At 35.5% G+C, this 17,465-nt stretch overlaps 1 protein-coding gene across 3 annotated transcripts in view; it reads right to left on the bottom strand.

Moving 5' to 3' along the window:
- Hnf4 (Hepatocyte nuclear factor 4) overlaps positions 1-17,078 on the bottom strand; it is a 120,838-nt gene extending 103,760 nt beyond the window's left edge. The window contains exons 1-2 of one of the 3 annotated variants that reach the window (XM_075293253.1): positions 16,115-16,658; positions 8,596-8,987 (exon numbers count right to left, since the gene is read on the bottom strand). The gene's annotated coding sequence lies outside the window, so the exon portion shown is untranslated. Of the gene's footprint in view, positions 1-8,595; positions 8,988-16,114; positions 16,659-16,752 lie in introns of those variants that run through there. The other 2 variants (XM_075293252.1, XM_075293251.1) reach the window with 2 other exon arrangements.
- Between the last annotated feature and the right edge of the window lie 387 nt (positions 17,079-17,465).

Raw genomic sequence — 17,465 nt, 5'->3', positions numbered from 1 at the left:
TAATTCGAATACCATTGCATCACGGTGGCTGACCGATCTAGTAACGGTCGTTCCTGTTGATCGTTCCAGATCAACACAAGGCTAGCACATTCACGATGCGTTCACACAGATCAGGGATTCCGCTCCTATGTGTGTTTACAATAATACTCTGGTTTTCCATGATTGACAATCGTTCGATTGGGAAAAAAGGTGCAACATTCTCGAAATTGATTGCCACATATGAAGGACACTGTCATAAATTTTGGTTCCTGTGTCCCTCAAAATGTTATGAATTAATAATAACTTTGGAATGACACTACCATTTGGGCGAAAATACAATGAGGGAAAAAGTAGTGTAACACCAAGACAACATATTTTTTGCGAAACGAAAACACACAATTTGGTCGATCTCCTTGACGCAATTATGGATGCTAAGGTCAATCCCTCCGGATCTTGGTAATAATTCGAATACCATTGCACCACGGTGGCTGACGGATCTGGTAACGGTCGTTCCTGTCGATCGTTCCAGATCAACTAGCACATTCAAGATGCGTTCAACCAGATCAGGGATTCCGCTCCTATGTGTGTTTACAAGTTGGTCGATCTCCTTGACGCGATTATGGATGCTAAGCTCCATCCCTCCGGATCTTGGTAATAATTCGAATACCATTGCACCAGGGTGGCTGACGGATCTGGTAACGGTCGTTCCTGTCGATCGTTCCAGGTCAACACAAGACTAGCACATTCAAGATACGTTCACCCAGATCAGGGATTCCGCTCCTATGTGTGTTTACAAGTTGGTCGATCTCCTTGACGCGATTATGGATGCTAAGGTCCATCCCTCCGGATCTTGGTAATAAGTCGAATACCATTGCACCACGGTGGCTGACAGATCTGGTAACGGACGTTCCTGTCGATCGTTCCATATCAAGACAAAACTAGCATATTCGAGATGCGTTCACCCAGATCAGGGATTTCGCTCCTATGTGTGTTTACAAGTTGGTCGATCTCCTTGACGCGATTATGGATGCTAAGGTCGATCCCTCCGGATATTGGTAATAATTCGAATACTTGACTTTTTCTCAGAGTATACGCAATTATTCTGGACACGCGATTAAGACATTAGTCTAGAAAGCAAAAAAGATCAAAAGTTCAAAACTTGTCCGAGATAAAAACACTTCAAAACGAAGACATCTAAGAATAGAACACAAAGAAAAAATTATTCACAACATGCCCACTGATAAGTGCTTCTATAATCGTAATTCTTCAAAACAGGAACTAGATCCCAATAACTGCACTCCAATGTGACTTCGTGTTAATTTTTTTACATGAATTTCGAATGCTGCGGTAAGACGTCCCACTTTTTCAAAGGAATGTTAAAGGTCATTACCTTTCGGAAATTGCATCATAACAGAATGTAGTCAATACTACCAGGTCATTTAACTCAATAGAATTTCTATACAGTGCGTGTGTGAGTATTGAATTGAAATTTGAATACGATTTTAATACTCAACGAAAGTTTTGCGTTGTTTATTAGTACTCGAACACTTTCACATAGCTAAAATAGAAGTGATTCTTAGGTATTATCAACTAAAAAACAAAACAAAAAAAAAACGTGCCATAATTTTGAGTGTTAATGTACTAGAGTAATTTCCATATGCATTGTTATTTCATAAATATAATAAATATTAATTTTTAGTTGTTATTGTTCGCTGTACTCTTTTAAACAAAAATGTGAATTGTTTTCGAAACGCGTTCTTAGTTAGACCCTACGAATAAATAGGGAGTATTATTATATTGTCATGCAATTGGTGTCCCAGAAATAGAGCGCTCTTAAAGACCTCTGTAATGTCGGATGTTGCAAGTCGAATGGATCTCCTTTCCTCTGGATAAACTCTCCGCTGAAAAAATCATCTCAGTTTATATCTCTTCTTATGGATGGGATACAGTCACCTCTCCATGTAGGATGAGGTGCTCATTGTGCTCCATAACTTCTGCAACTGAGCATCTAAATTACCGTAGATGCTAGCCTCTATGATAAATTATGGAACTCTAGGATCAACTTAACAAAGGTCGTCCCGTTCGTCCCGCACTTTTTACTGTAAAGTTTGTCTTAACTTGGGCAATTCGACCAGCGATACTAAGGCGGTAGAGGTTGCTACATTGTTGATGTCCGGAACATATTTTCGACGCGATGATCAGGAGAGAGACGTTAGCGTATTTTATATACCCGTCCTAACGTGTCCTATTTTATATAAACGTACAACGTTCAGAGATTATGAAATTGGAAGGTCTTTTTTTTTTGGAGAAAAATATGGGGAAGTTACCTGAACTTTGTAAACTGATGGATGTGTGATTTGAACTCAAAAAAAAAAATAATATTGTGCAGCCATATTGATATCCGTAAGTATCTTGCCATGTGAGGTCTCAAATAATAGAAGTTACCTCGTAGGAATTTCCAGCTGAAGGAACAGTATCCTCATGAATTTTATTAAGATATGTCGCGTATGCAGCATTGATCTAGGGACTCGCTGGCTATGGCACTTCAAATAATGAAGATCAACTCTGGAAAGTCAGAAGTATTTTGATGAAAATGACCTAAAAGGCTCTAGAAGCTCTCACAGATTTAATCAATAATACTCTGGTTTTCCATGATTGACAATAGTTCTCATAAAATACACTGCTAACGCTGTAAGGATGGGATTGAAAAGATACCCAGTCAGGATGGGGTTGAAAATATGATAAGAAGGTTTTTGTGATCTTAATGACATCCGTGGGATAAGATTGCATGTCGAATAGCTCTCCTTGCCCCTCTAACACTCTGAGTTTATCCAGAAATCGCCAGCGATCAGTCACTGCTAAAGGTGAGATCCCATCCCCCCTTTTCCAGGGCTTTCACAGATTTATATGTATCTGCGCTTAAGATGCTAATCTCTAGACTATGATAGGTTAGGTATAGTGGCAGTGCAATATTTTAAGCTCATTATTATACAGTGCAATATTTTAAGCTCATTTATGGCGATTTCGATTGGGAAAAAAGGTGCAACATTCTCGAAATTGATTGCCACATATGAAGGACACTGTCATAAATTTTGGTTCCTGTGTCCCTCAAAATGTTATGAATTAATAATAACTTTGGAATGACACTACCATTTGGGCGAAAATACAATGAGGGAAAAAGTAGTGTAACACCAAGACAACATATTTTTTGCGAAACGAAAACACACAATTTGGTCGATCTCCTTGACGCAATTATGGATGCTAAGGTCAATCCCTCCGGATCTTGGTAATAATTCGAATACCATTGCACCACGGTGGCTGACGGATCTGGTAACGGTCGTTCCTGTCGATCGTTCCAGATCAACTAGCACATTCAAGATGCGTTCAACCAGATCAGGGATTCCGCTCCTATGTGTGTTTACAAGCTGGTCGATTTCCTTGACGCGGTTATGGATGCTAAGGTCCATCCCTCCGGATCTTGGTAATAATTCGAATACCATTGCACCACTTTGGCTGACGGCTCTAGTAACGGTCGTTCCTGTCGATCGTTCCAGATCAACATAAGACCAGCACATTCAAGATGCGTTCACCCAGATCAGGGATTCCGCTCCTATGTGTGTTTACAAGTTGGTCGATTTCCTTGACGCGATTATGGATGCTAAGGTCCATCCCTCCGGATCTTGGTAATAAGTCGAATACCATTGCACCACGGTGGCTGACAGATCTGGTAACGGACGTTCCTGTCGATCGTTCCATATCAAGACAAAACTAGCATATTCGAGATGCGTTCACCCAGATCAGGGATTTCGCTCCTATGTGTGTTTACAAGTTGGTCGATCTCCTTGACGCGATTATGGATGCTAAGGTCGATCCCTCCGGATATTGGTAATAATTCGAATACTTGACTTTTTCTCAGAGTATACGCAATTATTCTGGACACGCGATTAAGACATTAGTCTAGAAAGCAAAAAAGATCAAAAGTTCAAAACTTGTCCGAGATAAAAACACTTCAAAACGAAGACATCTAAGAATAGAACACAAAGAAAAAATTATTCACAACATGCCCACTGATAAGTGCTTCTATAATCGTAATTCTTCAAAACAGGAACTAGATCCCAATAACTGCACTCCAATGTGACTTCGTGTTAATTTTTTTACATGAATTTCGAATGCTGCGGTAAGACGTCCCACTTTTTCAAAGGAATGTTAAAGGTCATTACCTTTCGGAAATTGCATCATAACAGAATGTAGTCAATACTACCAGGTCATTTAACTCAATAGAATTTCTATACAGTGCGTGTGTGAGTATTGAATTGAAATTTGAATACGATTTTAATACTCAACGAAAGTTTTGCGTTGTTTATTAGTACTCGAACACTTTCACATAGCTAAAATAGAAGTGATTCTTAGGTATTATCAACTAAAAAACAAAACAAAAAAAAAACGTGCCATAATTTTGAGTGTTAATGTACTAGAGTAATTTCCATATGCATTGTTATTTCATAAATATAATAAATATTAATTTTTAGTTGTTATTGTTCGCTGTACTCTTCTGAACAAAAATGTGAATTGTTTTCGAAACGCGTTCTTAGTTAGACCCTACAAATAAATAGGGAGTATTATTATATTGTGATGCAATTGGTGTCCCAGAAATATAGCGCTCTTAAAGACCTCTGTAATGTCGGATGTTGCAAGTCGAATGGATCTCCTTTCCTCTGGATAAACTCTCCGCTGAAAAAATCATCTCAGTTTATATCTCTTCTTATGGATGGGATACAGTCACCTCTCCATGTAGGATGAGGTGCTCATTGTGCTCCATAACTTCTGCAACTGAGCATCTAAATTACCGTAGATGCTAGCCTCTATGATAAATTATCGAACTCTAGGATCAACTTAACAAAGATCGTTCCGTTCGTCCCGCACTTTTTACTGTAAAGTTTGTCTTAACTTGGGAAATTCGACCAGCGATACTAAGGCGGTAGAGGTTGCTACATTGTTGATGTCCGGAACATATTTTCGACGCGATGATCAGGAGAGAGACGTTAGCGTATTTTATATACCCGTCCTAACGTGTCCTATTTTATATAAACGTACAACGTTCAGAGATTATGAAATTGGAAGGTCTTTTTTTGGAGAAAAATATGGGAAAGTTACCTGAACTTTGTAAACTGATGGATGTGTGATTTGAACTCCAAACAATTAATAATGTGCAGCCATATTGATATCCGTAACTATCTTGCCATGTGAGGTCTCAAATAATAGAAGTTACCGCGTAGGAATTTTCAGCTGCAGGAACAGTATCCTCATGAATTCGCTGGCTATGGCACTTCAAATAATGAAGATCAACTCTGTAAAGTCAGGAGGACTTTGATGGAAATGACCTAAAAGGTTGTAGAAGCTCTCACAGATCTAATCAATAATACTCTGGTTTTCCATGATTGACAATCGTTCGATTGGGAAAAAAGGTGCAACATTCTCGAAATTGATTGCCACATATGAAGGACACTGTCATAAATTTTGGTTCCTGTGTCCCTCAAAATGTTATGAATTAATAATAACTTTGGAATGACACTACCATTTGGGCGAAAATACAATGAGGGAAAAAGTAGTGTAACACCAAGACAACATATTTTTTGCGAAACGAAAACGCCCTTAGACTTGCCGTTGTGACACAATAGTGGTGAACTTCTCTCTTATCACTGAGTGCTTCCCGATCCCATGTTTAGCTCAATGACTAGGAACCTCCTTTTTATAGCCGAGTCCGAACACTCAGAAATGTCACCAGCAGTACTGAGTGAGGACATTCCACTGCTGAAAAACAATTTGGTGTTCGGTCGAAGCAGGGATTGAACCCACGACCCTTTGTATACAAGGCGGGCAGGCTAACCACTGTACCACGGTGGCTCCCCTCTGGACTAAGTTTCCTATTTCTAGGTTCCGTAGTCCGTGGAAAGATCGGACTAAATTTGACAATACGAGTAGCGTGTATGAAGCGGTAGGGAATGCTACGTTGTTGTTGTCAGGAAATTTCTCCCGTAGCACAATTTCTCTTCGGTGGAGACTAAATGTCGGCCGTCCCACACATATCGTGGGTTTAACCCCATTTTCGACCGAACACCAAAAAGTTTTTCAGCGGTGGACTATCCCCTCTCAGTAATGTTGGTGACATTTCTGAGTGTTTCAAAGCTTCTATAAGTGGTTTCACCGCAATGTGGAACGGCTCTCGGACTCTACAATAAGAAGGAGGTTTCTTGTAATTGAGCTTAACATGGAATCGGGCAATACTCAGTGGTAACAGATAAAGAGTGATACGGTCAAAATTTGGTCAATATAAACTTGACGTATTTCTTTCAATTTTGCATTTAAAAAACCTGAACACGCCTCATTTTGTAGGTGTGTGTGTGTAGAATGTTTCTCCTATTTTGATTTTGGAATTCACTCTTCAGTTGTCAAAATGCCGTCCAAGCAAGAAGAGCAGCGTATCAAACTTTTGCTCGCGCATTGCGAAAATCCGAGCTACTCGCACGCAAAGCTGGCAAATTCGCTAAAAGTTGCCAAAGCAACCGTTACAAATGTAATTTAAGTGTTTGGGGAACGTTTGTTGACAGCCAGGAAGTCTGGATCGGGGGGAAATCGAAAACCGGAAGCCGCTGAGACGACAAAGAGAGTTGCCGGTAGTTTCAAGCGAAACCCTAACCTCTCTCTCCGAGATGCCGCAAATAAGTTGGGTGTATCGTCTACAACCGTGCATCGAGCCAAAAAACGAGCCGGACTATCAACTTACAAGAAGGTAGTGACTCCAAATCGCGATGATAAATAAAATACGACGGCCAAAGCGCGATCCCGGAGGCTGTACACGACGATGCTGACGAAGTTTGACTGCGTGGTAATGGACGATGAAACCTACGTCAAAGCCGACTACAAGCAGCTTCCGGGACAGGAGTTTTATACGGCAAAAGGAAGGGGAAAGGTACCAGATATTTTCAAGCACATAAAACTGTCAAAGTTCGCAAAGAAATATCTGGTTTGGCAAGCCATCTGTACCTGTGGCTTGAAAAGCAGCATTTTCATAGCTTCCGGGACTGTCAACCAAGAAATTTGCGTGAAAGAGTGTTTGAATAAACGTCTGCTGCCTTTCCTGAAGAAACACGGGTTCCGTACTGTTTTGGCCGGATTTGGCATCTTGCCATTACGGTAAAAAGGCCATGGAATGGTACGCCGCCAACAACGTGCATGTGGTTCCCAAGGACAAGAACCCTCCCAACACGCCAGAGCTCCGCCCAATTGAGAAATACTGGGCTATTGTCAAGCGGAACCTAAAGAAGACCAAAAAACTGCTAAGGACGAGCAGCAGTTCAAGGCAAACTGGCTTTCTGCGGCGAAGAAGGTGGACAAGGTGGCTGTACAAAATCTGATGGCAGGTGTCAAGCGTGAGGCCCGGCAATTCGGATTTGGAAAAGCGAAAGCCTAACTGAATATTTTTCCTGAATTTTATACTAATTGAACTTGAAAACGAAATTTAATTTGATTTTTTAAATAAACGATTTCACCGATTTACACGCGTTTTCCCTTGACCAAATTTTGATCGTATCACCCTTTATGTTCACCACTGAGGTATCACATTGGACTGAATAGTCTAAGGTTAGGTTAGGTGGCAGCCCGATGTATCAGGCTCACTTAGACTATTCAGTCCATTGTGATACCACATTGGTGAGCTTCTCTATTATCACTGAGTGCTGCCCGATTCCATGTTAGGCTCAATGACAAGGGACTAGTCTAAGTGAGCCTGAAATATCGGGCTGCCACTGCATGAATCATTAGAGATGCCAGAAGCGATTTAAGTCAATATTGATAGCCAGACCAACCACAATTCCTCGTGTTATCCCAACCGCGCAATCCCACAAATTAAAGGTGCCATTGAGCTTAGTTTCCTGGACCTTTATAGAGTGTATTCCGATTTAAAAATATGTTTTGTACACCGAAAAAAAAATTAAGATGCATAATTTGCCCAATACAAAGGAAAAAATTCCCTAAAATCAAAACAAAAAAAATGTATATCATCATTTAGGATACGAATCTTTGAAATTTCAGTCTCTTAATTAAAGTTGTATATATTTGAAATAAGGCACACTTTCCTTAAGGTAGAGAAACCCATTTTTGATTAAAAGAAATAAAAAAAGGAAAAATGGCTTTATTAAAAAAAAAAGAATGAAGGGACAAAGTCGTTTGATCAAAATAACTTTTTTTGGAATGTCTCGAAATACCCAGCCCTTACATGTCCATATTCTTTCTACATTCCATGCGGGTATAAATATTAATTCCATTGTAATCACTCTCACTATTATTAAATGCAACCTGTCGGTTTGTTAATGAAAAATGCAAAGAACAATAATTTATACGATTTTATCCTAACTCTCATGAAACAATTGCGATAAATGTCTCCATTACCTCTATGATAATGTTGACATCGCATTGCAATCGAAATCGCATGATCGCCCCTATATTCATAGACTGTGGAGAGATAAGGCATGGGCTATGGGAGAAAAAAGGGTGTAGTGAACGAGAGAGAGAGAGTGAAAGGGAGGGAGAGTATCAACAATTCATTTGTTTACTTACTTTTTCTGCAGAATATATCAACAAATAAATATAAATTGCACTCGTTTTGTTTCACTTTTTATGGAGGGTTGTTGTTTGTGCTTGATTTGACCTCCATAGAGAATTAAATCTATCCTCAAATGGTGATGATGGTTGATGGTGGTGTTGGTGATAATGATGAAGGCAATCAAAAAAAATGTGTGTACTTCACTAGTTGTCTTCTTGTCGTCAGCTCCCCCTCTCACATTGGATAAATAATTAACATTCGAAAGAGAAAGTGGTGGGAGATGACACTCTTTTTGTTCTTTTATTCTTCTTGCTTTTTTTGTTTGTTTATGATGTTTTGTTGATATTATTACAGTTGTTGTTGCTGCTGTTCAAACTTGTTGAGTCAAAATATCAAATAACAAATTCTGTATAGGAATGAAGAACAAATTATTTATCGTTTTCCCCCTATGGCCATAGTGTTTATTGTTTTTTATTAGTTATTTATTTTTTTATGTTGTTTCTTTTTAATTTTCTCACATTTATTTTTTTTTTATTTACATATTTTGTGTTTTCTTTATGTTTTATTTGTTTGATTTTTATATTTTGCTATTGTTTTTCATAATTTTGATTTTGCCACACAGGGTCTGAGATTACAATTCACTCTCACTTTATTGACTAACATAGCATTCGCGTCACTGATTTTTTTGTATGATAATCAGCAAACTTTGAATTTTGCTCTCATTGGAAAACAAATACATTTATAAAGAATTTATCGTTTATACATATGAATGAATATGGATTTTCCGTGTATTTTTTTATTGTCCCAACAAGTCTTTGCGGTTTGTTTGAATGTTTGAAAGAACAACTCTGATCTTACTCAAGTTTGTGTTTTGTATGAAGTGGTTTGGCAAGGGAACAAATCTCTCAACGCCATGAAATTCTCTTTCACCATCTTTCTCTTGTCCAGTCATAAGTGCAACCAACAACGACGATTGCTCCATGTCTCCAAAAACCTGCCATTCAGTAAATACCACCATAATAGACTTCAACAATAATTAACAGTGTTGCCAATCGTTGCTTGTGGTGGATATTGTAAAGAAAAACTGTTTAACCAAAAAAAAAAAAAAAATGCAAAACCCTCAAAACTAATCCACACATTATGCCCAAAATTCACATTTTCTATATTTGAAGTTTTGTTATAAGGTAATTGAGGTTGAATTCTAGTGGATTTTGGAAATGTTATGTGATATTAGCATTTAAGCTATTTTAGCTATGTTAAGTGTTTTTTATACCCTCCATCATAGGATGGGGGTATATTAACTTTGTCATTCCGTTTGTAACACATCGAAATATTGCTCTAAGACCCCATAAAGTATATATATTCTGGGTCGTGGTGAAATTCTGAGTCGATCTAAGCATGTCCGTCCGTCCGTCCGTCTGTTGAAATCACGCTAACTTCCGAACGAAACAAGCTATCGACTTGAACCTTGGCACAAGTAGTTGTTAATGATGTAGGTCGGATGGTATTGAAAATGGGCCACATCGGTCCACTTTTACGTATAGCCCCCATATAAAGGGACCCTCAGATTTGGCTTGTGGAGCCTCTAACAGAAGCATATTTCATCCGATCCGGCTGAAATTTGGTATATGGTGTTGGTATATGGTCTCTAACAACCATGCAAAAATTGGTCCACATCGGTCCATAATTATATATAGCCCCCATATAAACCGATCCCCAGATTTGGCTTGCGAGGTCTCCCAGAGAAGCAAATTTCATCCAATCCGGTTGTAATTTGGAACATGGTGTTAGTATATGATCTTCAACAACCGTGCCAGAATTGGTCCATATCGGTCCATAATTATATATAGCCCCCATATAAAACATTCTCCAGATTTGACCTCCGGAGCCTCTTGGAGGAGCAAAATTCATCCGATCCGGCTGAAATTTGGTACATGGTTTTAGTATATGGTCGCTAACAACCATACCAAAATTGGTCCAATCACACAAAAATTGGTCCATATCGGTTCATAATCATGGTTGCCACTAGAGCCAAAAATAATCTACCAAAATTTTATTTCTATAGAAAATTTTGTCAAAATTTTATTTCTATAGAAAATTTTGTCAAAATTTTATTTCTAGAGAAAATTTTGTTAAATTTTATTCGGTTCATAATAAAATTTTCATCATTGTCAAAATTTTATTTCTATAAAAAATTTTGTCAAAATTTTATTTCTATAGAAAATTTTGTTCAAATTTTATTCGGTTGCCACTCGAGCCAAAAATAATCTACCAAGATTTTATTTCTATAGAAAATTTTGTCAAAAGTTTATTTCTATAGAAAATTTTGTTAAAATTTTATTGCTGTAGAAATTTTTGTCAAAATTTTCTTTCTATAGAAAATTTTGTCAAAATTTTTATTTCTATAGAAAATTTTGTCAAAATTTTTATTTCTATAGAAAATTTTGTGAAAATTTTATTTTTATAGAAAATTTTGTCAAAATTTTATGTCTACTTTGTCAAACTGAATGATATACGTATTGGATCGATCTTTTTTGATTTAATATATACCACGTATGGACTTACATACAATTTAGAAGATGGTGTTAGGAGGTTTTAAGATACCTTGCCATCGGCAAGTAATTCGATTGTGGATGGCAGTGTTTAGATGAAGTTTCTACGCAATCCATGATGGAGGGTACATAAGCTTCGGCCTGGCCGAACTTACGGCCGTATATACTTGTTTATTTTTAATACAGTTTTTTAAGATTATTTGATTAAAAACGGTTTTCTGTACTTTATGGAAATTTTACTTACTTCAAAGACATGTGATGTTAATGGGAAGACGCAAACTTTCAATTTAAAGCCAATACAATAAACTTTCCTTGAATTAAAATGTCTTTATAATAAAGACATTTTTGGGGCAAATTGTATGTCCGCAAGGAAAGTCTAAAGTCTCAAATCCTTCAAATTTGTTGGGAGCTATATAATAAGGATTATATTCCTACACTGAAAAAAATATTAACCTAATATGGAAGATTATGCAACTTAAATTTTAGGGCTCGAAATTTACGCAATGCTAAGGACAAAATTCTTTAAAATAATGACATTTTAATTAAAAGAAAGTGGCTTCAAAATTTTTTTCATTAAATTTAGGACACAAATCTTGAAATTTTGCGTCCCTCTGTGTAAGTTGTAGGTCTTTGAAGTAAGGCAAATGTTCCTTAAAATAAAGAAAAACATTTTTAATTTAAAGAAATCGTCTTTAACTCAACTGAAATATTGAATTTTTAAAATTAAGATAAAAATGCTTCAAAAATAGGCTAAGACTTATTTTAAGGATATGCATCTTTGGTTTTTTTTTAGCATTAAGAAAACAGTTTTTACTTTGAAGTACTTGGCATAATTTGGATTTTGAAACTGGAAGTTGAAGTTTGTTTGGAGGTTTGGAAGTTTGTAAATGAATACCTTTATTAATATATCGCAAACAGAGAATAAAAATTCGATGAATGAGATCTGTATGCTAAATTTAATTTTATCGATCCTAGATTTAAAGCCAGGTAGGTCCCTAAAAAATGTCTTTATTTTAAAGAAGCCGCATCTTTGGCTCGGAATCAATACCAAAATCCTTAAAGGAAGGTCAAAATCTTTGGATCCAAGTAAACTTTTTTTTGAGTGTACATATATATCTAACACAATAAGAATGTTTTTTTTTCACGTAAATTGGAGTAAAACTCTGGCCTCTATGGTGAGTGTAAATCGGGTTAAAGATATATATGGGAGCTATATATGTCTATAAAGATTACGCAACCTAAATTTTAGGATGCGAAATTTACAAAATATTAAGGACAAATTTCTTTAAAATAAAGAAATTTTAATTAGAATAAAGTTTATAATGTTTGCTTCAAAAATTTTTTTCATAAAATTTAATTTTCCTTAAAATAAAGAAACATATGTTTGATTTTGAGAAATTGTCCTTAAAAACGCTTCAAGTATACGCCAAGACTTATTTTGAGGATTTAGAGTATTTGGTTTAAAGTTTTTTTTTTGTAATTAAGAAAACATTTTTTTACTTTGAAGTATCCGTTATAATTTGGATTTTTAAAGTGGCATTTGTTTGTACGTGAGTATCTTTATTAATAAACCACGAAAAGATAGTTAAAATTTGATGAGATCTGTATTCTAATTTTAAGTTTATTGGTCCTAGATTTAAAGCCAGATAGGTCGCTAAAAATTTCTTTATTTTAAAGAAGCGGCATCTTTGGCTCGGAATCAATACCAAATTCCTTAAAGGAAAGTCAAAATCTTTGGATCCAAGTAAACTTTTTTGAGTGTGGGACGAAGTTTGTGAATTACACATTTTTTTAGTTTTTCTAACAAAAATCTAATTTTGCAAAATTTTATTTCTATAGAAAATTCTGTCAAAAATTTAGTTCTGCTGAAAATTTTTTAAAAATTTTATTTCTCGGAAAATTTTGTCACATTTTTATTTCTATAGAACATTTTGTCAAAATTTTATTTCTATAAAAAATTTTGTCTAAATTTTATTTCAACAGAAAATTTTGTCAAAAAATTATTTCTACAGAAAATTTTGTCAAAATATTATTTCTATAGAAAATGTTGTAAACATTTTATTTCCAGAGAAAAATTTATTTCTATCGAAAATGTTGTCAACATTTTATTTCCAGAGAAAATTTTGTCAAAACTTTATTTCTAGAAAACATTTTGTCAAAATTTTATTTCTGTAGAAAATTTTTTGAAAATTTTATTTATATAGAAAATTTTGTCAAAATTTTATTCCCATAAAAATGTTATTGCCATAGAAAATGTTGTCCAATTTTTATTCTACACTCATAGAAAAAATCATGCACGGCGTGCATTTTTTCATGTCAAAACGATTCGTTCATGAAAATGAATCAACACACATGTGGTGTTGAACGGAGAATAGGCGGTGTCAATCTGACAACGATAAAATGACACCATGCGTTGTCGAAATAACAACCAGCGTTCACGATCTGAAAATGGTATGGTTACGAATTTATAAACAGAATTAAAAAAGATTTCCGCTACCGTGACTCGAACCTGTGTTTTTTGCACCATACGTGTTAACAGTCGCCTTAGCACATTGCACCACCGATGGCAACTACCATAATGCAGGGATGGAAAATACAATTTTTAAGAAAGTACAAAAAAGGTATTTTTTTGAGCGGAAAGGTACTTTTTACTAAATTTCAACAAAAATTTCACTGGAAGATAATTTTCAAGAGACTGAATTTTAAAGAAAAGAAAATTTTGAAAAATTTTCTATATAAATAAAATTTTGACAAAATTTTCTATAGAAATAAAATTTTGCAAAAAAATTCTATAGAAAAAAAATTTTGCAAAATGTTTTCTATAGAAATAAAATTTTGCAAAAATTTCAATTGAAATAAAATTTTGATAAAATTTTCTATAAAAATAAAATTTTGCGAAAATTCTATATAGAAATAAAATTTTGACAACATTTTCTACCGAAATAAAAAATCGATAATATAGAATCGCATTCTTTTTTCGACTAAAACATTCTTGAAGTTCAACAAAATCCTGTTTCTGACTATGTCTTTTACAAAATCGAGATTTTCTTCCCACATGAACATGTCTGTTTTGCCATATTTGTAAAAGACTATTAGCAAATAAGGTTGATAAAGACTTTCTCAAAATATTAAAATATTTTGTCAAAGCTTTGTATCATAAATCTGACATCGACTCAAAAATGTCTACACAAAAGGTACTAAATCATTCGCGGGGGTACTACGGTACTGACCGGGGTGAAAAAGTATTGGAAAAAGTTCTATAGTACTGCATTTTCCATCCCTGCCATAATGACGTCTACCGATTATTTTAAGACTTTTCATGACCAAAGAAAAACGAATGCCGTTCATGAAATCGTGAACGCCCGTGGACGAAATTGTGAACATTCCGTTTTGATTTTTTGTGAGCGTTTCCGTTTCATTTTGTCACCATCTGTTCACGACTATGGAACGTAATTTTTCTATTAGTGTATAGGAAATTTTGTCAAAATTTTATTTCTAGAGGAAAACGTTTATTCTTATACAAAATTTTGTCAAATTATTCCTATAAAAAATTTTGTCAAAATTTTATTTCTATACAAAATTTTGTCAAATTATTCCTATAAAAAATTTTGTCAAAAGTTTATTTCAATAGAATATGAAGAAGTACCTCTTGGCAAAATCTACCAAAATCAAGAATTCTACCAATCTACAAATTTACCATTTTTTGTAGAATTCTAGAATTTTGGAATATGAAAAAGTACCAAATGGCTCGTGGTCGTGCCACGGTGCTTTTGGCAGTCGAAATGTATCAAAAAAATCACAAAAGTGTCAACTTTATGAACCCTGGTCTGTTACCATTTCCGGAATAAATTCTCCCATTTTTAATTTGCGCTCCTAATAAATAAAATAAAATAAATAAAAATAAAATAAAAGCCAAAAAAAAAATACCTTCCGATTGTACAGGAAGTATTCATAATTTTGTATACTTAAGTTGAAATTTATCACAAAATATTCGCTTAATAATATTTTTATTAGACTTGACAAAATGCTTCGCTACTAAATGAATACCCTACAAATTTCATTAAAAATTACACGTCGAAAATATTTCATTTCGAAGTGTAATAGCCTGTTTCTGTATGTCGAACGAGCTCTATCGATCGACTGAAATGGAAACAAACGGCTGAATTTATAACCAAAAATCAGCTGTTTCTATGCATTTCACTCGATCGATAGAGCTCTTTCGACATACAGAAACAGACTGTAATTTGTTTGCATTTTCTTTCGAAAACGCTTAAACTTTCCCTTTCAATTGACATCACTGTCATTGTTTGTGTATTTGAGATATGACGACGATGACAATGTGTACGTATGTATATGTGTGTTGGGGATCTGGTGTTACGTCGTCGTACGGTTTTTGTTTTCTATACTGGAGATATTGGCGTTTGTATGCTCTTCGTTTGCTATTTTTATTGGTCGTTTTGTGCAGCAGTTATTGTTGTTGTCGGTTTTTACTCTTGACGTTGATATCGTTAAATGTATGATTTGATTTATGACAATTTTTTAATAAAAAATAATTTAAGTATATATTGCAAAAATTTTTTTAATAGAAAAAGTCAAGGCATTTTTTATTTGCCTTGTCTAAGCGACAGGGTGGGATAAAAGAAACGATAACGCTCTAGTTTAGTGAGATTGTTTTAGGTGGATGTATTCATTTCATTCACTTTCCTACGAATGGATGGGATTATTCATTCACCTTTGCTGCTGCAATGACTATGGCGTTTTAGTAAAGAAATTCGCTTTGCGCTAGCCGCAGCAGCAGCATATAGGTGTTTTCAGTTTGTTGTGCATGGCTCACGCTCCACAACACAGTTGAGTGAACTCTGTATAATCATCATCGTCACTGAGATAGTCGTAGCCGATGTCTTGTTATTGTTGGGGCGCATTTACTGTGCTTTTCTTCCATGTTTATTTAGTTCGTATTGTTGTTGTAGTTTAAGCTTACTTTGTTTGTGTGTGGAGGAGATTGAAAATAACACAAAAGTTGAGGCGTCTCAATCTCCTGATATCCAATGAAGCCGATGGATGGTTGCACTTCAATATGAGTTCGATTGCAGTTTGTTGTTTTTGTTTTTCTTTGTTATTAATTTATCTCGTGTATCGTTTTGATTTGACCAACTAGAACTATCTCATTTGAACATTTCGCGTAATCGAACGTACGACACCGCAATTCGAAATACACAACACGACAATTACCGCTGTCAACGCCAACTGACTTTTGCCTCATCTAATCCATTTACATATCGAAAACCCGAAAGACGGACAAACAAGACGCCCCAGTGGGGCGAATAGAAAGACTCTTCAAGATGTCTGTCTGGTTGTGGTTCTCTCTTTTCGCCTCTCTTTTTTGCAAATTGTCTTGTCAAAACCTCTTCAATGGGGTTTTGTGGTTCAGCTTTGGTTTACCATGTCTTTCGTGAGGCCAAAAAAAAACCCTCTCCACCACAACGGCCAACAACAAACACTGTGATTTTAAATTCTTAGCAAACTTGCTTTGTTTTTAATTTTTTCCTTTATTTTGTTTTCTTTTTTTCATTTACGTTATTTGTAGTTGCTTTTATTTTATTCATTTGGTAAACTTGCCTGCTTTATTCTTGAAGATTGCGTAAAATGTTCACTTGTTTTTGTATTTCGTAGCCAATCTACTCAGTGTGGTTACTTTGATTTTGTTGTTCCATGATGATTGAGATGAGTTGAGTTTTCTCGAAACGATCGCAAGAAATGCAAAAACAAACAAATGAAATACAGCAAAAACGATTGCGTGTGTATGTTCACGTTATCATTAATTTAGTACCAGTATTCACGTCCCCCAACCCGCTACTACGCAACAACATTCCATACGAAAATTGAAATCTCGCGGCGGCGGCGGCACTTACTCACCGAAACACACAATACCAACGTTCATCAATGGTTGGCACACTGGCTGCCAGCTAATTTATCGTAGTTTCTTAAGCTCTGTACTCTCTCACTGTTACAGACAAAACAAATGGTCTGATGGATACAATAAGACGATGGAGGGGAGGGTATTTAAAGAGAGTGAGAGGGTCTGGTGTTGAACTAAGAGAGTAATGTCCCCACTGATGCAGATGACAAGTGTTGTTGTCTCCATTGAAAGCTCTCACATGTTGTTGTCTTCTTCTAACCCTGTTGAAAATAAAAACTTTAATAGTTTTTAAATGTGAATGGACTGATCTTCATATTAGAGTTGCCATATTACTTTTTTTAAATAGTTTAGCTAATATTTGTAGGAGAATCATAAAAATTCAAGTTTTTTCCAAAAAATTGGTCCATTTGAT

This window comes from Haematobia irritans, chromosome 2 (assembly GCF_050003625.1).
Source record: "Haematobia irritans isolate KBUSLIRL chromosome 2, ASM5000362v1, whole genome shotgun sequence".
Classification (NCBI taxonomy): domain Eukaryota; kingdom Metazoa; phylum Arthropoda; class Insecta; order Diptera; family Muscidae; genus Haematobia; species Haematobia irritans.
This window is presented reverse-complemented; position numbering and strand designations above follow the sequence as displayed.